The sequence below is a fragment of the Scyliorhinus torazame genome, chromosome 7, assembly GCF_047496885.1.
Source record: "Scyliorhinus torazame isolate Kashiwa2021f chromosome 7, sScyTor2.1, whole genome shotgun sequence".
NCBI lineage: Eukaryota > Metazoa > Chordata > Chondrichthyes > Carcharhiniformes > Scyliorhinidae > Scyliorhinus > Scyliorhinus torazame.
In genome coordinates this window covers 149,426,637-149,452,119 of record NC_092713.1, presented here as the reverse complement: position 1 = coordinate 149,452,119, position 25,483 = coordinate 149,426,637, and the positions used below count along the sequence as shown (strand labels likewise).

The 25,483-nt window shown below is 47.2% G+C and overlaps 1 protein-coding gene across 4 annotated transcripts in view; it reads right to left on the bottom strand.

The window, feature by feature from the left end:
• astn1 (astrotactin 1) overlaps positions 1-25,483 on the bottom strand; it is a 4,064,875-nt gene that overhangs the window by 43,358 nt on the left and 3,996,034 nt on the right. The window lies entirely within an intron of this gene.

Genomic DNA, 25,483 nt, shown 5'->3' with positions numbered 1-25,483 from the left:
TGACTAATGGGATCTTCTACAATATGGCAACATTTCTCTCCAAGCCACTAGATCCAAGCTTTTGTTACCTCCAGTCTTGAGCTCATGTAAAATTCTGCTGTCGATATCCATCCTCGCACCAAGTCCTATTCATTACCCTTGTGCTTGTCGACTTACAGTAACTCCCGATTCATCAAAGTCTCATGTTAATTATCCTCGGTGGTCTTGTCACCACTTCCTTTAGCTCTACAATCCTCCAGGAAATATGTATCTGCCCAACCCTGGCCTCTTGTGCATCTCTCATTTCCTCACCCTTAAACTATTGAGGTCTAGAGTAGGCCGAGACCAGGTAAGGATGGCAGATTTCCTGTCCCAAAAGTCCAGCTGGGTTTTTACGACAATCGTCAATGGCTTCATGGTCATCATTAGACTTTTACTATTACTTCCAGATTTTTTTAAAACTGAAATTCAAATTTCACCATCTGCCGTGGTGGGAATCAACCCCAGGACCCCAGAGTCCTGGGTCTCTGGATTACTAATCCAGTGACAATAGCACTCTGCCACCACCTCCCCCTTATGCTACGTTGATATTTTCCAAGAATATATTAAAACTTGTGAGCAAGCTGTAAAATGACTATCCGTCAAACCCTTAATCTCTAACACAGCCAAATGCCTTTAACTAAAACAATCCAACATTTTTACACTTCACCGTTCTTTACTTGAGACACATAAGTGAAGTGCCATGCAGTTGAAGATGAAAGTGGGGTATTCAATTATGGCAAAGTGGCATAGTAGTTAACACTGCTGCCTCAATGCCAGGGACCTGGGTTCAATTCCAGCCTTGAGTGACTGTCAGCGTGGACTTTGCACGTTCTCCCCGTGTCTGCGTGATTTCCTCCGGGTGCTCCGGTTTGCTTCCACTGTCCAAAGATGTGCAGATTAGGTGGGGTTACAGGGATAGGGCGGGGTAGTGGGCCTAGGTTGGGTGCTTTTTCAGAGGGTCGGTGTAGGCTCGATGGGCTGACTGGCATCCTTCTGCACTGTAGGAATTCTATGGTTCTCTGTATATAATGTTGATAATCTATACAAGTCTGGAAAAGTTAACAATACAACAAGTGGAGGATTACACCATGTGTGTGAGATTTGCACGAAAGAAATCATTTTCATCAGCCACCCCACCCTTTCCCACATAAACAGGATCCGTCTAGTGAACACAGTGACAGTTCTGTGAAATTATTAAACACTAATACTGGACTAAAGTCTTAGTTCTAGATGCCATGAAAGCCTGCGAGGAGACCTAGTTCACACTTTTGACTCCACCGTCCCCACCTCCCCACTGTTGTTAACGATAACTGCGCCAAAATCGAAAATGTGTTCCGCCTGCAAATACTCTGTGAAGCACATCAATGTCCTGGACTCTGCCTTACCACAAATGGTTGCTTAATGTATGGACTGTTTCTGATGGACATTTGAACACTTGCCCAGTTGGATCATATTTTAATGTTGGACTCAAATTAAACGGTTTAGGTAATGTCTATAATATAAAGTGTTGGAGAAATGATGGGAGAAACTGAGAAGGATTAAACATTTTCTCTAATCACAAGTTGCATTATAATTAATCAGAATGATATCTAATAAAAAGTAGATAACCATTTCAGAACCTAGTCTATTATTTATTCAAGAATATTAGTTTTTTCCACATTGTTTATTCTGTTTTATAATCTATAGCAGCTGTGTGCTGAGTAAATGTGCCTTGTTGTGAATGTTGTTTGGTTTACAATGAGTACACAGGAATACCCTGTAAATAGAAATCCCAGCACCGTTCCATTCTCTCTGACAAAGTAACTTCTGCTGCTGTGCACCTCTCAATGGTCTTCATGTTCAAGACTGGTCAATAGGCTGCTCAGGTGCAAAGGGCATCATATCTGAGCCCAGTACGATCCTCATGCAATTTTCACTTGCAAACAGAAGAGATTGGATCGTGACCAGGAACAGTCCTTCCCAGGTCTTCCTCTCTTTGTCCCAGAGGCACTCTGACCAAGGCAACTGAGCACTGTCTGTGATCTCAAACCTGGGACACCGCTGATACAGTAACACACCATGATATACATTTACCATCTAAGCCATCACGGAGGCTTATTCAATTATTTCTTTCTCATGAGCAACATTGAGAAGCAATCACAATTCCCTCACTATGTCAAAATGACCTCTAAATTTCACTTCTTCTAGTTTCCATTCTAACCCAATTGCAGTCCAACTCAATGAATCAGGCCTCCAAGGGTCTGAAAAGGGATGAATAATTGAGGCTGAAAAATCACACTCTGATGCCAACTTTATAAAGAGGAGGGTTATTCTTGCCTCGAGACAACATCAAAAACACTGAAGACACCAATCTCACTGTATTGCTTTAACCTGGTCCAGGCTGGTATGGTTCATATGTCTTTGCAAATTAAATACTTGCACATGTTTGCAGTTAGAGAGACCTAGTTTTGTGTTTTGCATCCAAGAGGCAGCAAGCGATATGGCCCAGAAAACATCTGCAGGCACCATGACCATCAGCATATTTGGCACAAAACCCATATTCAAAACATTACCCACTAACGCACAGCCACCTTCTATCTTAGTCTTCTCCATCTGCTGCAGATTATTCGGAATATAATATGGAACCTATGACCTGTTTCATACTTTAGAAATGATTAACTCTCTCGAAACTGCCTGTTGAACAATGTATTTCATTCAGGTAATCTTTGCGACAGAGAAAGAAACATTAACCATGTTCCTCCCAATATCTCTGCTCTGCTGTCCAGCTCCATGTGACTGCCCTTGAGAGTTCCACTCCAAACACAACCAGGACATCTCCTACAAAAGCTCCTCTTCCCTTCCAGTACCAGTACTTTCACCTCTGAAAGGATCCAAGGATCTAGCCTGGGCATCCTCCTCCTTTTCATTTAAATGCTGACCCTCAACTGCATCATATGCAGCCGCAGCATTAGTTTGCACATGTATGTTGATGATACCTGGCTGTACTTAAACTTCACTCCTTTCAACCACACCTCTACTGATTGTCCAATATTCGTCTTGGGTATGAAGGTTTCTTGGTAGAAAACCCACCATAGCAAGTTGTGAAACTGCTAATTCTGCATCTACAATTGTGAAATTGAGTTCAGAAGAGATCTGGTAAATTGTGAAATAGCACCAGAAACTGACCATGAAAGTTGTTAAATTGTTGTAAAACCTTGACTGATTCAGTACTGTCCTTGAAGGTGAGGTATATTCCACCCGTAACCCATCTGGCTGATAGTCACTTGTAGAAGATTAGTTCTATCTTTGATGGTATGGAACATCCTGGACCATGCCATTTGTTTTTCTGATGCTAATTGTCACAAACTCTTTACAGTGTGAGAGAGTCTGTCTCTTTGCTGCTGAAGATGTTCCTCAGTATGGCATGCTAGTGCCTCAAAGGCAGCACTGAGCAACTCTCTGAGGAGGACTTAATGCATCTTTGTCTTGGATCCCGGGTAGACAAGGCTGAACAGCTTTCCATCAGTTCTGGTGTGGATGTAGTCACTCCCTGTGGATGAACTGAAAAAAAGAGAAGAATATGCCAAAGAGTGTTGGTGCCAGAAAAGGTCTGACACCCGTTCAGATCTCAAACGGTTCATATGTCATCGCTGGTCTTATTCATTATCTATCAGCATTGACATTGTAATGCTGGAGATTATTGATAGCTACACATACCTAGGCTCCACAATTACCAGCAATCTGTCACTTGATGCTGAAAAATCAACAGACGCATCGCAAAACCAGTGCTGTTATGTTCAAACTGAGTAAGAAAGCGTGGAAAAACAGCAACCTGTCTGAAAACACCAAACCAGCCTGATTTCTTAGCACACTCCTCTACAGTGGTTGAAACCTGAACAACATAGTTGAGGCAGGAGGAAATGCTGAACAGTTTCCAACTTTGCTGTCTCAGGTGTATCCATGGCATCTCTTTGCAGCACAAGGTCACCAACTGACAGGTCTGGGAATATGCTAAATCCTCCCGCATATACTCATTGCTAAACCAACGATGCTTGAGCTGGCAGCCATGTTCTTTGGAGGATGATGGCCGTATACTCAAAGACCCTCTGTATGGTGAACAGGGGCGCGATTCTCCGACCCCCCGCCGGGTCGGAGAGTCGCCGGGGGCTGGCGTGAATCTCGCCCCCCGCCGTGTCCCGAATTCTCCACCACCAGAGAATCGGCGGGGGCGGGAATCGCGCCGGTCGGCGGGCTCCCCCCGCGGTTTTCCGGCCCGCAATGGGCCGAAGTCCCGCCGCTGTCAACTCTCGCCAGCCGGCGTGGATTGAATCACCTACCTTCCCAGTGGGAGCAGACAGCGCGGGCGGGTTCCTGGGGGGGCACGGGGCGATCTGGCCCCGGGGGGTGCCCCCACGGTGGCCTGGCCTGCGATCGGGGCCCACCGATCGGCGGGCGGGCCTGTGCCATGGGGGCACTCTTTTCTTCCGCCTTCGCCATGGTCTTCACTATGGCAGAGGCGGAAGAGACCCCCTCCACTGCGCATGCGCGGGGATGCCGTGAGCGGCCGCTGACGCTCCCGCGCATGCGTCACCCGGTGAAGTCCTTTCGGCGCCGGCTGGCATGGTACCGAAGGCCTTTCCCGCCAGCCGGCGGGGCGTAAATCACTCTGGCGTGGGCCTAGCCTCTCAAGGTGAGGGCTTGGCCCCTAAAGGTATGGAGAATTCCGCACCTTTGGGGTGGCCCAAAGCCGGAGTGGTTCCCGCCACTCCATTATGCCGGATTCCCCCGCCCCGCCGGGTAGGGGAGAATCCCGGCCTTGGCCTCTGGGTTATGGCCTGCTGAGCTTCTGAAGCTCCGCTGCAAATGGGACATGAAGATGGCGGACATGGGGTTACCATTGACCATCAAATCTCTGGCAGCAGTGTTTGTCACTGATAATGTTTTCTCAGTTTTTGAACCCATCAAAGCCCCTACAGCATATAAAAGGCTAAAGTTGGCAATATGGTGGAGTACCTGCATGAGAACAGTCACAACATTCAAGAAACTCAACACCAACTAGGATGGAGCAGTCTGCTTGATTGGGGTTCTGCCACTGAGCTTAATATCCATTCATCGAACGGTGTGGTTCAGAATGATTTGAGCACGCGAAACAGGATACATGCAGAAACTCACCAATTTTACTGAACATAAAGTTAACTTCAACATCTCCTCCCAAAGCTGTGACCTCTGTCACTAAGAAAAACAAAAGCAGTAACTTCCTTGGAACACCATCATTTCAATTTTCACCATCATGTTTCAAACCATCCTGACTTGGATGTCACCAGGTCAATATCCCAGCACTGTGAGAGTACCATCACCACATGGATGGCAGCAGTTGTGTAAGGCTGATGACAACTACATTTCCAGGACAACATGAACACAATCATTGGGTCAGCCAAATGTCAAGAAAAATAAAATGCTCATGGCTCGGTTAGTTGGTGCACAAACATCCAGATACTATCTAAAAAACTAGGATCTTCAATCCTCTACAAAACAGAACCTATCAACATGTTTGATTTTTTAAATGAAGGAGATTGATATATCTGCCCACATAACAACAGTGACTGCACTCCAAAATAATCCCTGTGTTACAAAATGCTTTGAAAGTGAACATATATACATACCATATGAATGTTCGTACTTCTTTTCTTAATGTCATCACAGCACAAAATCTTCCATTCAATTACTTGGCTCCTAAGAAATTCCAGATCATGAGAAACTGGAGATCTATACATCGGGATGGCTTTCCATTGTACTGACTGGATGTTCCTAGATAGCTATACCATTATATAAGCTGGAATTCTCTGGCTGTTGGGCTCTCTTCTCCCACTGGCAGTGCACCCCGCCCGCGGTGGTGTGGGGTGGCTTCAATGGGTATTCCCATTCACAAGCTGCAGGAGTAGAGCACCCGCCACCAAGGAACAGTGCGCCGCTGAGAAACACGTGACTGGGGAACTGGAGAATCCAGCCTTATTTAGCACTTTCCATGGCCTCCATTCATTCCAATGTGCTTTCAGCAAGTACCTTTGAAATACGGTCATTAATCATCATCTTTATTTGTGTTGCAAGTAGACTTACATTAACACTGCAATGAAACTACTGTGAAAAGCCCCTAGTCGCCACACTCCGGCGCCTGTTCGCATACACTGAGGGAGAATTCAGAATGTCCAATTCACCTAACAAGTACGTCTTTCAGGACTTGTGGAAGGAAACCGGAGCACCTGGAGGAAACCATGCAGACACGGGGAGAACGTGCAGGATCCGCAACAGACACTGAACCAAGCCAGGAAACGAGCCCAGGTCCCTGGCATTGTGAAACAATAGCGCGAACCACTGTGCTACCGTGCCGCCCCATTAATGTAATGTAGGAAGTGCAAAAATATAATTAGGCTTATATATATCAGGTTGGATATAGTGGTGTGGAGAAATATAACCACGTATGGTCATATCGGGTTAACTATACTGATAGTGGGGAACAGAATCAGGCTTGGACATATTAAGGTAAATTCACAATCCCTCAGAGTTTAACTTCAGCTCTATGTAACATGATACTTATACTACCAGTGAGGTGCACAGAATAACTTGGTTCCCTGAAGATTATCAGTGCCAATTGGAAAGCTATTCAATTTTATTCAAGCCAGATACCAACACTGCAGTGATCGACTGTTCCAACTCAACGGGCAATATTTATTGAACTTGAGTTCAACATTACCAGCCTGTCCAGCCAAACGACCACATTTACCTTACAGTTACCTGCTTACAGTCAGCACTAAAATAAAAACAGAAATTTCTAGAAATACTCAGCAGGTCTGACAGCATCTGTGAAGGGAGATTCCCAGCCATGTGTTTCTCGGCGACGTGCCATTCACTGGAGGTGGGATTGTCTCTTCCCGTCGCTTGTCAGTGAGATTTTCCATGGAAGCCACACCATGCCACAGGGAAACCCATGGACGGGGGTGCGCTGCCAGAGGGAAATGTGAATAGCAACGGCCAGAGAATTCTGGCCAATGTTTCTAGAGGAAGTTGACTTCTTCAGAATATCACTTATTTTCCTCTTCGTCCAGGTTTTGGCTCAGATGTCCCGCATTCGCGGTATTTCGCTTTTGTTTTAGAGTGAACACTAATTTTTTTTTTTTAATCGTTCATGTCATGTGGGTGTCGCTGGCTCAGCCAGCATTTATTGTCCATCCCTAATTGCCCTTCTGAAGGCTGAGCCGCATTTTGAAACCGCCTGCCGTCCATATAAGACCATAAGATATGGAGCAGAATTAGGTCATTTGGCCCATCGGGTCTGCTCCGCCATTCGATCATGGCTGATACGTTCCTCATCCCCATTTTCCTGCCTTCTCCCCATAACCATTGATCTTCTTATTAATCAAGAAATCCCCTTATTAATCAAGAACACCAGTGGGTTCGCCCACTGAGTCCATACGGGCAGAACTGAAAAATAAGAAGGGAGCGATCACTTTGATAGGATTGTCCGACAGGCACCCAAATAGCCAGCGGGAAATTAAGGAGCAAATATGCAAGGAGATTACAGATAGCTGCAAGAAAAATAAGGTGGTATTAGTTGGGGCCTTTAACTTTCCCAATATTGACTGGGACAGACACAGCATTAGGGGCTTGGATGGAGAGAAATTTAGATTTTAAATGGCAGATGGAGTTTAATTTAGATAAATGTGAGGTGATGCATTTTGGTAGATCGAATCAGGGCAGGACCTACTCAGTTAATGGTAGGGAGTTGGGAGACTTACAGAACAAAGAGACCTAGGAGTACAGGTTCATAGCTCCTTGAAGGAGGAATCTCAGGTGGTCAGGGTGGTGAAGAAGGCATTTGGCATGCTTCATTTCATTGGTCAGAACATTGAATACAGGAGTTGGGATGTATTTTGAAGTTGTACAAGACATTAGTAAGGCCACATTTGGAATACCGTGTACAGTTCAGGTCACCCTATTATAGAAAGGATATTATTAAACTAGAAAGAGTGCAGATAGGATTCACTAGGATGCTGCTGAGATTTGATGGTTTGAGTTATAAGGAGTTCCCTGGAGAGTAGGAGGCTTAGGGGTGATCTTATAGGTGTCTATAAAATAATGAGGGGCATAGATACGGTAGATAGTCAACATCTTTTTCCAAAAGTAGTGGAGTCTAAACCTAGAGGGCATAGGTTTAAGGTGAGGGGAGGGAGATACAAAAGGATGCAAAGGGAAATTTCTTTCACATAGAGGGGGTGATTGTCTGGAACGAGCTGCCAGAGGCAGTAGTAGAGGCGGGTACAATTTTGTCTTTTAAAAAGCATTTAGACAGTTATATGGGCAAGATGGGTACAGAGGGATATGGGCCAAAGGCTGGCATTTGGGACTAGTTTAATGGTAAAAACTGGGCGGCATGGACAAGTTGGGCTGAAGGGCCTGTTTCTATGCTGTAAACCTCTATGACTCTATTTGTGTTTGAGGTGCTGTTACCTGCAGGACTACAAACCAAGAGCTGGAAGATGGAATTAGACTGAATAGTTCTTTCTTAGAACATAGGAACTAGGAGCAGGAGGTAGGCAATTTAGCCTCTTGAGCCTGCTCCACCGTTCAGGACGATCATGGCTGATCTCACCATGGCTGCATCTTCACTGTCTTGCCCGTTCTCCGTAACCCATCCACTACTAATTAAAATTTGTCCAACTCCTCCTTAAATTTACTCACTGTCCCTGCATCCACCACACGTTGGGGTAGCGAATTCAACAGATTCACAACCCTTTGGGAGATGTAGTTTCTCCTCATCTCTGTTTTAAATTTTCTACCCCTTGTCCTGAGACTATTACCTCTTGTTCTAGAATGCTCCACAAGAGAAAGCATCTGCTCCACATCTACTTTATCCATACCTTTCATCACCTTATATACCTCAATTTAATCTCCCCTCATTCTTCTAAACTCTAGAGAATATAGCCCAAAACTGCTCAATCTCTCTTCATACGACAAACCCCTCATCTCGGGAATCAATCCAGTGACCCTCCTCTGAACTGCCTTCAATGTCACTACAGCTTTCCTCAAAAAAGGGGACCAAAACTGTGCTCAATACTCCAGATGCTGGCTCACCAATGCCTTGTACAGTTGCAACACTTCCTTGCCTTTATTCTCTATTCCTTTAGCCATAAATACCAACATTCCATTTGAACAAAGAACAAAGAAAAGTACAGCACAGGAACAGGCCCTTTGGCCCCCCAAGCCCGTGCCGACCATACTGCCCGACTCAACTACAATCTTCTACACTTCCTAGGTCCGTATCTCTCTATTCCCATCCTATTCATGTATTTGTCAAGATGCCCCTTAAATGTCACTATCGTCCCTGCTTCCACCACCTCCTCCGGCAGCGAGTTCCAGGCACCCACTACCCTCTGTGTAAAAAACTTGCCTCGTACATCTACTCTAAATCTTGCCCCTCGCACCTTAAACCTATGCCCCCTAGTAATTGACCCCTCTACCCTGGGGAAAAGCCTCTGACTATCCACTCTGTCATGCCCCTCATAATTTTGTAGACCTCCATCAGGTCGCCCCTCAACCTCCGTCGTTTCAGTGAGAACAAACCGAGTTTATTCAACCGCTCCTCATAGCTAATGCCCTCCATACCAGGCAACATTCTGGTAAATCTCTTCTGCACCCTCTCTAAAGCCTCCACATCCTTCTGGTAGTGTGGCGACCTGAATTGAACACTATACTCCAAGTGTGGCCTAACTAAGTTTCTATACAGCTGCAACATGACTTTCCAATTCTTGTACTCAATGCCCCGGCCAATGAAGGCAAGCATGCCGTATGCCTTCTTGACTGCCTTCTCCACCTGTGTTGCCCCTTTCAGTGACCTGTGGACCTGTACACCTAGATCTCTCTGACTTTCAATACTCTTGAGGATTCTACCATTCACTGTATATTCCCTACCTGCATTAGACCTTCCAAAATGCATTACCTCACATTTGTCCGGATTAAACTCCATCTGCCATCTCTCCACCCAAGTCTCCAAACAATCTAAATCCTGCTGTATCCTGACAGTCCTCATCGCTATCCGCAATTCCACCAACCTTTGTGTCGTCTGCAAACTTACTAATCAGACCAGTTACATTTTCCTCCAAATCATTTGTATATACTACAATCAGCAAAGGTCCCAGCACTGATCCCTGCGGAACACCACTAGTCACAGCCCTCCAATTAGAAAAGCAACCTTCCATTGCTACTCTCTGCCTTCTATGAACTAGCCAGTTTTGTATCCACCTTGCCAGCTCACCCCTGATCCCATGTGACTTCACCTTTTGTACTAGTCTGCCATGAGGGACCTTGTCAAAAGCCTTACTGAAGTCCATATAGACTTCCACTGCCCTACCTGCATAAATCATCTTTGTGACCTCTTCGAAAAACTCTATCAAGTTAGTGAGACACGACCTCCCCTTCACAAAACTGTGCTGCCTCTCACTAATACGTCCATTTGCTTCCAAATGGGAGTAGATCCTGTCTCGAAGAATTCTCTCCAGTAATTTCCCTACCACTGACGTAAGGCTCACCGGCCTATAGTTCCCCGGATTATCCTTGCCACCCTTCTTAAACAGAGGAACAACATTGGCTATTCTCCAGTCCTCCGGGACATCACCTGAAGACAGTGAGGATCCAAAGATTTCTGTCAAGGCCTCTGTAATTTCCTCTCTCGCCTCCTTCAGTATTCTGGGGTAGATCCCATGCGACTCATGTACGAGGACACCAAATCGCTCTCCACCGCAGCATCCCGAAGTCTCTCCCAATTTAGATAATAATTTGCCTTTCCATTTTGCTGACCAAAATGGATGACCTCACACTTGTCCACATTAAACTCCATTGCCACATTTTGGCCGACTCACCTAACCTATCTATTTCCATTGGTAAGGTTCTTATTTCCTCATTGTAACTTACTGTCCCACCTATTTTAGTGTCATCTGCAAATTTGACTTTAGAACCTTCTATCTCTGTATCCAAGTATTTAATATGGATTGTAAATAATTGGGACCCTAGGACTGAACTCGGTGGCACCCCATTAGTTACATCTTGCCATCCAGAAAAAGACCCATTTATCCCTGCCTTCTGTCCGTCAGCCAGTCTTCTATCCAAGCCAATAAATTACTCCAAACCCCATGTGATGTAACGTGTGTATTAGCTTTCTGTGCGGCACCTTATCAAACACCTTCTGGAAGACCAAATATACTACATCTACAGGATCACCGTTATCCACTTGGCTTGTTACATCTTAGAAAAACTCTAGAAAATTAGTCAAACGTGATTTACCATTCATAAAACCATGCTGACTCTGATGGATTGGATTTTGACTTTCCAAATGTCCAGAAATTACTTCCTTAATAATGGATTCTAACAATTTCCAAACAACAGATGTTAAACTGTAATTTCCTACATTCTTCCTCCATCCCTTTTTGAATAAGGGTGTTGGATTAACATTTTTCCAATCCATTACAGCACTGATCCCTTTCTTCACCAGCAAAGCTCCATCACCTCCTTTTCCTTTAGTCTATCTTTCTGAAATACTGAGTATCCTTGGGTATTCAATCCCTAGGCCATGTCTTAGTAATCACCACCAAATCATACCCTTTATCTCTCTTTGTGCCATCAACTCATTAACCTGTTGGACAAGGACAAGGGCTGAGGTCCTGCAACCCTACCTCCTGGATCCCTCTACCTGCATCACTCACTGCCACACCCTCCTGTCCCTGACCAATGGCTGAATTCAAGGTAGGTAGTGTAAGGAGTGTGACTGCCTCCTGAAACATTTATGGTGCAGGTACACCCACAGTACTGTTAGGAAGGGTGTTCCAGGATTTTAACACAGTGAAGAAATGATGATATATTTCCAAATCAACATGCTGAGTGACTTGGAAGGGAACTTGGAGATGGCAGTGTTCCCATGCACCTGCTGCCCTTGTCTCTCTCGGTGGTAGAGGGTTTTGAAGGTGCAGTCAAAGGAACTTTGGTGAATTGTTGCAGTGCATCTTGTAGATGGTACACACTGCTGCCACTGTGCATCGATGGTGGAAGGAGTGAATGTTGAAGGTGGTGGATGATGTGCCAATCAGGTAGGTTGCTTTGTTCTGGATGGCATTGAGTTTCTTGAGTGTTGTCGGAGCTGCACTCATCCAACGCACTCCTGACTTGTGCCTTGTAGATGATGGACAGACTTTGGGGAGACAGGAGGTGAGTTACTCTCTGCAGAATTTCCAATCTCTGACCTGTTCTTCCAGCACAGTATTTATAATGCTGATCCATTTCAATTTCTGGTCAATGGTAACCAGCAGGATATTGATAGTCAGGTCTCTGGTCCCAGCATGATTCAGATGAAAACCGACACATCAGAACAGGGGATTCAGCAATGGGAATGGCACGGGACCTGTAGGGGAGATGGTTAGATTCTGTCTTGTTGGAGATCGTCAGTGCCTGACATTTGTGTGTACAAATGTTACTGATTGTAAGAAGAGAGATGAGGGCGACTAAATATGGATACAGTTAAACTCAGGATAGTTTTTAACAGCTTCAATAAAGTTTTCAGTTACATTAACAGAATTAAACTGGTAAAGTAAAGTCAATGATAGTTATTCTACCATTTTAATAAGCTTAATTTGGAAGTTGAAGTTGAGGAGTGACAGAACAAGCTCCATCAGCCTTTATTAACATCTTGATGTTACTCAAACACCGTTTAATCCATGTACAAAATCTGGTTCTTTCTCTGTTATATTCCAGGTAGAACAGCACCAAGTTCGTAAAGAATGCAAGAATATATAAAATAAAGCAAAAGACATGAGAAGAAATGCCACCTAGCTAGGATTTTGAATGTCTGTATGTTGTAGGAGGAAGAGAAGATTGACACAGTTGTGTTGTCCCAGAGGGCGATGGACTCTGTGAAGAGTCTTCATTTGAAAATACGGTGGGGGAATGATGAGGAGGCATAACATGTTTCACAGCACATTTAGAACTGGCAAGGAAGAAATGAGGCATGTTGAAAACACAAAGTATTAGCAAAACTGAAGAGTACAGGAAAGGTTGTGGCAGGGTAATAGTGATTGAAACCATATAAATGAGGGAGGGTCAAAGACCTACAACTGTGAGGGAGGCACTGGGGAGATCAGTTGCATCTACAAATGGCACGAGCATTTATGTCCAAGATGCATTTAGTCTCAGAGAGAATTGACCTGCTGAGGGGAAAATTCAATTTACATTGCCCTGGAGGAGTTAAAAACCTGAGATAAAGACAAAAGTACGTACAGTCAAATAATCATACTGAAATGTTTAGTTCAGCTGGATGCCTAGAACACTGATGTACTGTATTACTTTACAGTTAACTATATGACTCATTGTTTCGATGCTAATCTCATTAATTAATTAAAGCAACAAGATGATTAGATCATCAATCATTGGGATCCATTTATAACAATTATTGATCCGACTGTCAAAATGAAGCCCTGGCAGAGATGAAATCAAACTCCTCAGTTGAGAGCAACATTATCCTCCATTGGGAATTGGAATCAGATCTACCCAAATTGCAGAATAAACTTCAAAGTTATCATGACCTTCAAAGTTGATATCTTTCCAATCTTCACAAAACCAGGTCTGATGAGATCATTTGCTGAAAATGTCCCAAGCAATGTTACATAAGTAAGATAAGAATGGCATACAACATTTCTGCTCCATCATGAAAGCATTTTACTAAATGGGTTAAAGACAGTTTTGCCATCAGAGGGCTCTGTTAAAGGAGAGCGCTCACCAGCAGCATTCCCTAAAATAAAAGGAGGAAGTCAAACCGTCAAGGTCACCACACAGCTATTGTTAAATAAAGAATCTCACTGCAAAAACCTGAACCCCTTTTAAACAAAAAATCTTCCTATCCTGGGGTGGTAGGAGGTGGTGGGGTGGACATTCATTTGAACATTGATTTGGTCCCAATGTACTAGTCCAGGGATTTAAGTCTGGAGTCCAAGATCATGGCCAGGAGCCTGCAGGCTTTTGATTCACCTTCCTTCTTGTCTGGTGTAGTTGTTCTGAATTTGAGGAGTCCAAGGGAATGTTCACATCAATCTGCAGTGGGGCAGTCATGGCAGCAGAGGCGTTTGTTTAACTTGGGGAAGGAAAGAGAGATTTGCATTTTTTTCTTTTTTATTTCATGGGGCATGGCCGTTGCTGGCAAGAACAGCATTTGTTGCCTATCCTAATTGTCCTTGAACTGATTAGTTTGCGAGGCAGTCTGCTGTGGATTTTGTGGTGTTCGCAGGATTGACTTTAGAAGGCCATTGAGGTTCAATGACAAAAAGAGCTTGGTTCAGGAGATGTTAACTGTAGGATCCAATGAGAGACACATAGGAACGCACGGTAGGATTATTCGATATACACAGCTACCTCTCCTCGCCCCAAAGGGTCATCCTTCCCGACCTGCACCTCCAGGTAGGGTTTAATACAATGAGGTTCCCCCTTGTTAAGGATAAACTCCGCCCCAGTTTACCAGGGGAGTTCATACTCTATGGTGGTCATGGGGAACCGAATGGTGCATAACCCATGACCTCCAAAGGGGTCGTAACATTAACCCTACAGGCTATGATATTAATTACCCAGTTACCCGTGCAAAATCCGATGACGTCCACTCCAGTGATGTTACTCAAGTGCCTCCATTCAGCTGCAAGGCTGCTGGTAAGGAATCACTGAAAATACTACAAATACACAACAGGTTTCAAGTCGCAAGTAGCCAGAGTTTTTTTCCCAGAGGACATTTGTGAATGCAATGGGCTTTTATATCAATTTATGATAGTTGTCTTGGCCACCATTAACTGAACCAAGGGCCAGGATTTTGCAACCCCTCCCTCCTGGTGGGGTATTATGTTCCCGCTGAAGTAAATGGGAATTTAAGAGCCTACCCCATCTGCTGGCAGGAAACGCACCATGATAGGGCCGTGGAACCCTGGCCTAGCTTTATGTTTCAGATTTATTAACTGAATTTAAATCCCACCAGGCAGCTGCTGAGGTTGGATTTTACCACATGCCCCCAGAGCATTAGCCTGGATTACTAGATCAAGAGGGATTCCTCGTCCAGTGACATAACCACTTCCCCTCTATCTCCAAATTTGTGCTGTGATAAAATAAATTAATTTGATAATGAAGCAGACAAGGGAGCTATTTTGTGCGTAGCTAGTGCCTGTCATTTTCTGTCTCAGAGCTCGTCTGGGAACCCTTTCTTGCCCCGTAATGAGCATTGCTGAGCCATAGAAGAATGCACAGCTGAACTGTTGGGTCACGAGGATTTGAGGGATTATGTAGCATTGATGTCGGTCGTTGAATTACATCTTTTCTTCAAGGAAAGATTAAGGTTCAGATTTTTCAGATTCCAGGGACCTTTAGGAATGGCCACCCACAGGTCGAATTTTTGGTCGAGGGTAGGTTGAAATGGGAGACAGGGCAAGTGATCCCGGAACAACGGTGGAGGCTGCGGGGTGCAGAGGCGGGTTTGATGCAGGGCCTGCTTCTATGCTCTGGCACTGTGTTTAAATAAAAAATAATGAAACAGTAAAATCTGTCCAGCCCTCATCCTCACCCTCTCCCACCCAAGTACACTCACTATGGCCCATCCATGTCAACCTATGCCAACCCATGTCCTCACCCATCTCCATCTCCACGACCTCTCACACCCTCATTGTCAACCAATGCTTGTACCCATCCCCATACCCCATGTCAACTTAGCGCCCCTCTACCCAAATCACCTTTGTCCCCCATACCCCTTATGGCAACTTAGTATTTATTTACCAATTCCCATTGCCCCATACCGACTCAGTGTCACCTCATATAAACCCATGCCACCACGCACCATCCTTTTCCATTATTATCTCCATGCTATCTCACCTGGTATCCTTGGACAGCCTTGACAGCTTTGATAGCACACTTCCTGGACAACTTTGATAGCTTTAACATTTCCTGGACAGCTGTGATATCTTCAACACTTCCTGGACAGTTTTAATACATCCTGGCCACTTAAACACTTCCTAGGCAAATTCAATAGTTCCTTGACAGCTGAACAGCTCTTCAATTGTTCCCTGACAACTGAACATTTATCTGACTGTTTGACAGTTCCAATGAGTTTTCTGGGGTTAAGATATGAACATCATGTTCACTTTTAACAATTCCAAAGGGTGCCTTTACCTCTCCAATAGGTGTCCTGGAATTTTATTCAAAGGGATACCTTGCCTCTCCAAAGGGGTATTCTGGTTATTCGAATGCATCCATCAAGTTCAGAATTCTTCTTGCCCCATCTGCACGCACTAGGTTTCACACTCCTGACTTTCAAAAACTCCACTTCAGTGGTGGCAGCTGATGACTTAAATGGCCAGCTGCCTTCACGACTTGCACGTGAGACAGCTTGAGTGTTTGAGTGCATCGAATCATGGAATTTACAGTGCAGAAGGAGGCCATTCAGCCAATCAAGTCTGCATCGGCCCTTGAAAAGAGCACCCTACTTAAGCCTACATCTCCACCCTATCCCCATAACCCAGTAACCCCACCTAACCTTTTCGGACATGAAGGGCAATGTAGCATGGCCAATTCACCTAACCCGCACACCTTTGGACTGTGGGAGGAAACTGGAGCACCTGGAGGAAACCCACGCAGACATGTGGAGGACATGCAGACTTCTCACAGACAGTGACCCAAGCCAGGAATCTACCCACTGTGCTACTGTGCCGCATACTCAGGAATTCAGGGAAACAGAGCCTGGTGATACCATGTGAGTCGGAATCACTTTTGGAGAAAATTCCAAGGCGCGATCCTTGAAGTTGGAGATTGGAATCCCTTGTGCGAGAGCTAGAACGTCAATGAGATTGTTTAACTCACAGTATTACTGAGCTCTGAGTGGGCTACTGAGAAATCCATGGAATCTGTCTCCGTCACAAGTGCCATTTACTATTCAGTGTGGTGGGTTCGACCACAGTTTGCCTGTTAATTCACATGTACCTCATATTAATCCTGAATATTAGAGTACAAGATAGATATTGTAAATTGTTTGATCTTTCTTTGTGTAGGAAAGTTTATTTTTGTCACTCAGAACCCTGGAAATTTGTGGTTTTATTCTCTTAGCACGTGTCTTGAATTTCAAACTTTGTCCACTTTAAGCAAAAGTTACTGCTGTTTATTCAATCCATTTATCTGTCTCCCTGCGGAGTTTGTAATATCCAAGGTACAGCATATTCCAATGCTGCTATTTGGTTCCTGCCTTATAACAAGGATGGGACCCTATGGGAGTGAGTTGTCGGCCACCCAGATCAGTTCAAAGGTCAGTGAAGAGTAGTTGAAGGGTGAGTCAATTTTAATCAGTCACAGTTAGTCAGGAGCATAGAGTCATAGAAGTTTACAGCATGAAAACAGGCCCTTCGGCCCAACTTGTCCATGCTGCCCAGTTTGTACCACTAAGCTAGTCCCAATTGCCCGCATTTGGCCCATAACCCTCTATACCCAGCTTTCCCACATAACTGTCTCAATTCTTTTTAACAGACAAAATTGTATCCGCCTCTACTACTGCCTCTGGCAGCTCATTCCAGACACTCACCACCCCCTGTCGTAAAAATTGATTCTTGGCCTTTTGTGACCCCACGAGACCACCAGATGGGGGGTGGCCCAATTAATCCCCCCATGGGCCTAGTGGAGTACGAGCTCCCTCGTTGAGGGGTGGAGGCCCTTCAGCGGGTCCGTTAATTCCACAGGATAAAACCTGCCCAGGTAGGAGCTGGGGTTCCAGATTAGTCCTGGCTGGGACTTGGACTGTTGCTTGTGTATACTTTTCCTCAACCAAGGGTTGAAAATACTCCATTTTTGACTTTCCTTTCTGGACTCCTCCTTGACTACCATATGTCCTTTAGGCTCAGATCAAGCGGAAGATGAAGCGTGAGATCAGGTGTAATGCCAGTCCTTGTCAGCTTGGATATGGCATATCCCTTGTCTGTGGACCATGAATTGCACTGGTGTTTGGAGCAAAGAGATGGTCTGAAGGCTTGCCCATCTACTCCGTGCATCAGCTTAGTAAGCCTGAGATAGGAATAAATAAAATGTTTTTAAAAGGCTCGCAGCGCACAGCTGATCTGCTGTTGTTAGCTCTGAGGAGCTGAGTTGGCAGGCTCCAGATAGTGAGGCTTGGTGAAGACCAGGAGAGCTGAAATTACACCAGGCTGGAGTGCAGATTCAGAAATCCAGAGAAATGTATTCTCAGGAGCTGAGATTGAATCCCTGGGAAATGAACAATAGTTGAGGCAGTCCGCGTTGGAGAGGCTTTGAGAGAGTTCCGAGGTTAGATCTTTAACAGTACAGAATGGGGATGCCTTATGAAGCAGACAGAGTTTTATTAGGATTTGATGACTCATGTGTCTCGAAGTCTTGGTGGGTTCTTGAGAAATCCTTAGGGCCTGTCTTGACTGCGTCTGATTTCTGATGGGCACTGGACCACAGGTACCTCATGTGAACTAACCTTGAATGTTAGAGTATAAAATAGATATTGTGAATTGTTTTAGCTTTCTGAACTTGTATCGTAAATTTTGTTTTTGTCTGTTCAAAACCTGTGAAATCTTGCAGCTTTATTCCAAAAGCGGGTGACTTGAAGCTCAACCTTTACTTTATACAAAACATTGTCGGTTCCGAACTCAATCTCTCCCCCATGTTTCAGTATCCGACCAAGGATCGTAACACCAGTCCCCAACTGATTCTTTCCAGATTCTTCGGGGTCTGGTCCAGGATCATCACTACTTAATTTTCATCTTTGTTTTCAAATACTTCCCTGGCTCCAGGTGAATCGCAGAATGGTAACATGCAGGTACAACAATTAATTAGGGAGGCAAACGACATGTTAGCATTTGTTACAAGGGGATTGGAGTATGAGAAAGTCGTACTCCAATTGTACAGTACATTGGTGAGACCACACCTGGAGTACTGTTTGCATTTTTGGTCTCCTTATCAAAGGAAATATACACTTGCCCTAAAGGGAGTACAACGGATGAGAGCATTGTCCCATGAGGAGCGAATGGGTAGAATAGACCCAAATTCCTTGGAGTTTAGAAGAATGAGAGGTGGCCTCATTGAAACGTCAAATACTTAACAGGGTAGATGCTGAGGAAGAGTTTCTGCTGGCTGAGGAACCTAGAACAAAGGTCACCGACTCAGATTAAGGGGTCTGCTACCTTGTACTGAGACGAGGAGAAAATGTTGTCACTTAAAGGCTTGTGAATTTTTGGAATTCTCACCCCAGAGAGTTATGGATGCTGAGTCAGTAAGTGTATTCAAGACAGCGGTTAATAGGGAATAAAGCGGTGTGTGGATGGTGTAGGAAGGTGGAGTTAATGAAGATGATTGATCATGGGCTTGTTGAATGGCAAAACAGTTGGAAGGATGATATAATCAACTGCAGCTCGTAACTTTTATGTCCTTAAAGCAAGAAGGGTAATCTATAATATTTACAACACCCTATGCAATGAAATTATCTGAGACAGCAGTTTTGATTGGCCTGTTAGTTGAAAGACCATCAGAAAGGATTTCACTGGGGCAAAACCTATGTGTGAGAAGGTGATGCAAGAGTAGAACAGAGTTGAATTTTAAATGCAACAAAGGGCACATTAACAAGAAAAATATGTAAACATGTGGAAATTCTCAATAGTCTAGACAGATTTCTCCCAGTGAAATAGTGCCATCAACAGAGAAAGAAGCCCACCTATCAGCCTGAACTCCAAGATGCACGTGGACACTCGTCACCAGACTTAGTGACTCCCTCCCTGCTATGGACATAAAGTGTTGCGCATGTCCCTTGGTTGATCTTTAGTCATATCCTAAACACTTTCAAGCATACACAGGAGCATACACAGGAGCAGATGTGACAGTCATTCAGGGTCTTCAGTATCTGGAGAGTCTAATGAGGACACTATAGCATTCCTCCAGATCATGAATAAATACTGGTTTAGGTTGCGACAAACATGCCTTGTATAGGCAAGGCAAGCAGACAGGGCAGTTGTCTCAGGAAGTGGCAACAATGCAAATGGAAATCTATACCGTGCATGATTGCTGGGGCAGGTTTTTATGACCCCTCCCCCACCTGCTGGGTGTGTTTTCGGTGGGGGAAGGGGTCATGTAAAATATATTGGGTGGCTAGCCCATCATGTTCCTGCCCAGCCTTGACCTCGTCTACTAGGTGGGTAAGATACCCATTAGCCCAACCACCCTTACTTGAGGGCCTTAAGTGGCTAATTCTGGCCCACTTATTATAAGATTACAATGATGCATGTAGATTATCCACTTTCCCTCAATCGGCCTCGATTGCCATAACAAGCTGGTCAGTGACATGTGGTTGAGAGTGGGGAGGCTGTTTTTTTAAAAGAACTTTGTTGAAAAGATCGGAAGGAAGGGGAAGCACATAGTTTGTGGGGTGTCCTGTGCGTATCGGGGACACCTCCCCCTTTGTATTCTCCCCCCAACCCCCCCCCCCAACCTGGCCTCTAAAGCCCAACCTGTTCTATCTTCTCACTACTTCCCAACTCCCCCCCCCCCCCCAACCCCCCCAACCCCCTCACCCAAGGGTTCGCAAACCCTCCCTACCCAAAAGGCTCAGGACTTATTTGGGTCTGATGTGTTTCCCCAGTCTCCATGAGCCCCCTTGCAGATCCAGTAGTGCCCACTATTGAGGGCTGGGATTGCTGGGACTGCTAAAGCTGCCAGCCAATCCGATTGTGAAGGGGGCACTTCCTCTCAGTACGGGATGGAAGTGCGACCCTCAGCTTGTTTCATCCGCCCAGAATATGTTATTGCCTCAGGGTTTTCAAAGGCAGTCCAAAATTCCAGTCCTCAATTTTTGGGGTGTTCAGGATTTCAACTAATCAGAATTACGTCCTGTGTAAATGCAATAGAAATGTGGAAAAAGGAGGTGTCCCATCTCTTCAGTAAACCAGCCAACCTCATAATAATGGGAGTGCCCCCAACCAGCTCAATCACAATGTTAGATCTGTATCTTAAATCCATTTTTCCAGCTTTGCTCCATATGCCTGAACTGAAAATAAATCGATCAGACTTCGTCTTGAAATTTCCAATGAACTGGCCACCAGCATGCACAGCCTTTAGTTCCAGAATTACACGACCCTTGGTGTCAAAAAATAATTCTTCCTGATGTTACATCGAACTGACCAAACTCTGGGATAGTGTGGTAGTATGTATTGGGGGTCATATGGGACTGGAAGCCCTAATGTCATTGGCTGACAGATCCCGGGTCCTGGTTGGCCGTTGACCTCAAGCTCCGCCCTGAAGGCGGAGTATAAGAAGCCGGAGTCTTCCCCCGCAGGCCAGTTTACTATCGAGCTGTGGGGGAACAGACACGCTGAATATAGCCTCATCGACTTCACTCTATTCGTCTCACGGAGTCTTTGTGCGCTACAATTTATTAAGCGTGCCTAAAAAAAAGGACTATGGAGCTCAGGATCATTCCGGAATGCCTGAGGATCAGCCCCCACGCAGTGAACGCGGCAGCAGCCTTCAAGCACTGGCAGACTTGTTTCGAGGCCTACCTCAGAACGACCACCGGCCGAGTCTCAGAAGACCAAAAACTGCAGGTCCTGCACTCGAGGGTGAGCATGGAGATTTTCTCCCTCATCGAAGACTCGGACGATTTCCAGACGGCGTTTGCAGCACTGAAAAGTCTCTATGTCCGCCCTGTTAACCAAATCTACGCTCGCTACCAGCTCGCGACGAGACGGCAAGCTCCCGGAGAATCGATGGACGAGTTCTACGCCGCGCTGCTGATTTTGGGACGAGCCTGCAGCTGCCCGTCGGTGAACGCAAACGAACACACGGACATGTTAATGCGCGATGCTTTTGTGGCAGTTATGCAATCCTCCCAAATCCGCCAAAGACTTCTAGAAAACGAGTCGCTAGGACTCTCAGAGGCACGGGCCCTAGCAGCCTCCCTAGACGTGGCCGCGCGTAATGCCCGCGCCTACGGCCCCGACCGCGCGGCAACCCATTGGGCCCCGTACGTACCCGTCGCGGCAAACCCCCTACCCCCCCCCGGGACACCCCACAGGCTTGCGCGGTCCAAACGCCGAGTCGCACCGGGGGCGCCCGCTGTTATTTCTGCGGCCAGGCGAAACACCCCCGACAGCGCTGCCCGGCCCGCGCAGCTATCTGCAAAAGCTGCGGGAAAAAGGGCCATTATGCGGTTGTGTGCCGGTCCCGCGAGGTCGCCGCCGTCCCGGGAGCACAGGGAGCCCTGCAAGCCGTTTACGCGCCCCAACCCCCCCAGCACGCCATGTACGACCCGCAGGCGCAGCCGCTCTGGGTCCCGACCACCGCGGTCCCGGGAGAACTGGGAGCCCTGCACGCCGCCTACGCTCCCCAACCCCCCCCTCCCCGCAGCCCATGTATGACCCGCCGCCGGCGCTACCGCTTTGGTCCCGGCCAACACTCTCCACGGAGAGGAGGGAGTTTTCCGCATCCCTAACGCCACCCTAACCCCCACCCCGCGCCCGACCCGCCGGCGCCACCTACTTGGGCCCCGACCACCGCTGTCCCCGGTGAGGGAGCTCCGCGCGGTCCTAGCGCTCGCGGTCCTAGCGCTCCCCAGCCCCCCAGCACACCATGTGCGACCCGCAGACGCCGCCATTTTGGGTGCCGGCCACCACGAGGGGAGGAGGGGCGCCGATGTGCGACCCGCAGACGCCGCCATTTTGGGTCCCGGCCACCACGAGGGGAGGAGGGGCGCCGCCATCTTGGACCGTCCCAGACCTGTACGACGCATGGGGGCGGCCATTTTGTCCACCCCCGCCGCCATCTTGTGACCCCTCAGCCACGTGCGATGTATGGTGCGGCCATTTTGTTCATCCCCGACGCCATCTTGGACGGCAACAACGGACCCCACTCCACTACTACAACCACGGCTCGTTTCGATTACGCTCGATCAAGCTCGGCCCCGGACACTCCAGACGACGACGACAACGGTACTAATAAACGGCCACGAGACGCCATGCCTAGTCGACTCTGGGAGCACGGAAAGCTTTATACACCCCGACACGGTAAGACGCTGTTCCTTGACCACCTATCCCAGCGCACAAAAGATTTGCCTAGCTGCAGGATCCCACTCCGTACAGATCCAGGGATTCTGCATAGTTACCCTAACGGTGCAGGGGAGGGAGTTCAAAAACTACAAACTAAACGTCCTTCCCCAACTCTGTGCCCCCACCTTGCTGGGATTAGATTTCCAATGCAATCTACAGAGCCTTACATTCAAATTCGGCGGCCCCATACCCCCACTCACTATCTGCGGCCTCGCAACCCTCAAGGTGCAACCCCCGTCCTTGTTTGCGAACCTCACCCCGGATTGCAAACCCGTCGCCACTAGGAGCAGACGGTACAGCGCCCAGGACCGGACCTTCATTCGGTCCGAAGTCCAGCGGCTACTAAAGGAGGGCATAATCCAGGCCAGCAATAGTCCCTGGAGAGCGCAGGTGGTAGTAGTGAAGACAGGGGAGAAACAAAGGATGGTCATTGACTATAGCCAGACCATCAACAGGTACACACAACTAGACGCGTACCCTCTCCCCCGCATATCCGACATGGTCAATCGGATTGCCCAATATAAAGTTTTCTCCACCGTGGACCTCAAGTCCGCCTACCATCAGCTCCCCATCCGCCCACGTGACCGCAAGTACACAGCCTTCGAGGCAGACGGGCGATTATACCATTTCCTACGGGTCCCTTTTGGCGTCACAAACGGGGTCTCGGTCTTCCAACGAGAGATGGACCGAATGGTTGATCAACATGGGTTGTGGGCCACGTTCCCGTATCTCGACAATGTAACCATCTGCGGCCATGATCAGCAGGACCACGACACCAACCTCCAAAAATTCCTCCAGACCGCCAAAGCCTTGAACCTCACGTACAACGAGGACAAGTGCGTTTTTAGCACCGACCGGCTAGCCATTCTGGGCTACGTAGTGCGCAATGGGATAATAGGCCCCGACCCCGAACGTATGCGCGCACTCATGGAATTTCCCCTCCCGCACTGCCCAAAAGCCCTGAAACGCTGTTTGGGGTTCTTTTCGTACTACGCCCAGTGGGTCCTCCAGTACGCAGACAAGGCCCGCCCCCTAATACAGACCACGACCTTCCCTCTGTCGACAGAGGCTTGCCAGGCCTTCAGCCGCATCAAAGCGGATATCGCAAAGGTCACGATGCGCGCCATCGACGAGTCCCTCCCCTTCCAGGTCGAGAGCGACGCCTCCGACGTAGCTCTAGCGGCCACCCTTAACCAAGCGGGCAGACCTGTGGCCTTTTTCTCCCGGACCCTCCACGCCTCAGAAATCCGCCACTCTTCAGTAGAAAAGGAAGCCCAAGCCATAGTGGAAGCTGTGCGACATTGGAGGCATTACCTGGCCGGCAGGAGATTCACTCTCCTCAAGGACCAACGGTCGGTAGCCTTCATGTTCGATAGTGCACAGCGGGGCAAAATCAAAAACGACAAAATCTTAAGGTGGAGGATCGAGCTCTCCACCTTCAACTATGAGATTTTGTATCGTCCCGCAAAGCTGAACGAGCCGTCCGATGCCCTATCCCACGGCACATGTGCCAACGCACAAATTAACCGCCTCCAAACCCTCCACGAGGACCTCTGCCACCCGGGGGTCACTCGGTTTTACCACTTCATCAAGTCCCGCAATCTTCCATACTCTTTAGAGGAGGTTCGTACAGTCACAAGGGACTGCCACATCTGCGCGGAATGCAAGCCGCATTTTTTCAGGCCAGGTGGAGCGCACCTGATTAAGGCTTCCCGCCCCTTTGAACGCCTCAGTCTCGTTTCAAAGGGCCCCTTCCCTCCACCGACCGCAACGCATATTTTCTTAATGTAGTGGACGAATACTCCCGCTTCCCTTTTGCCATTCCCTGTTCTGACATGACCGCGGCCACAGTCATTAAAGCCCTGAACAGCATCTTCACACTGTTCGGTTACACGCATACGTCCACAGCGACAGGGGGTCCTCTTTCATGAGTGACGAGCTGCGCCAGTTCCTGCTCAGCAAGGGCATAGCCTCAAGCAGGACGACCAGCTACAACCCCCGGGGGAACGGGCAAGTAGAAAGGGAGAACGGCACGGTCTGGAAGGCCGTCCTACTGGCCCTACGGTCCAGGGACCTCCCAGTTTCACGGTGGCAGGTGATCCTCCCGGACGCTCTCCATTCCATCCGGTCGTTATTATGTACGAGCACTAATCAAACGCCTCATGAGCGTCTCCTTGTCTTCCCTAGGAGGTCCTCCTCTGGAACGTCGCTGCCGACCTGGCTGGCGGCCCCAGGACCCATCCTGCTCCGAAAGCATGTGCGGGCACATAAGGCGGACCCGTTGGTCGAAAGGGTTCACCTCCTCCACGCGAACCCCCAGTACG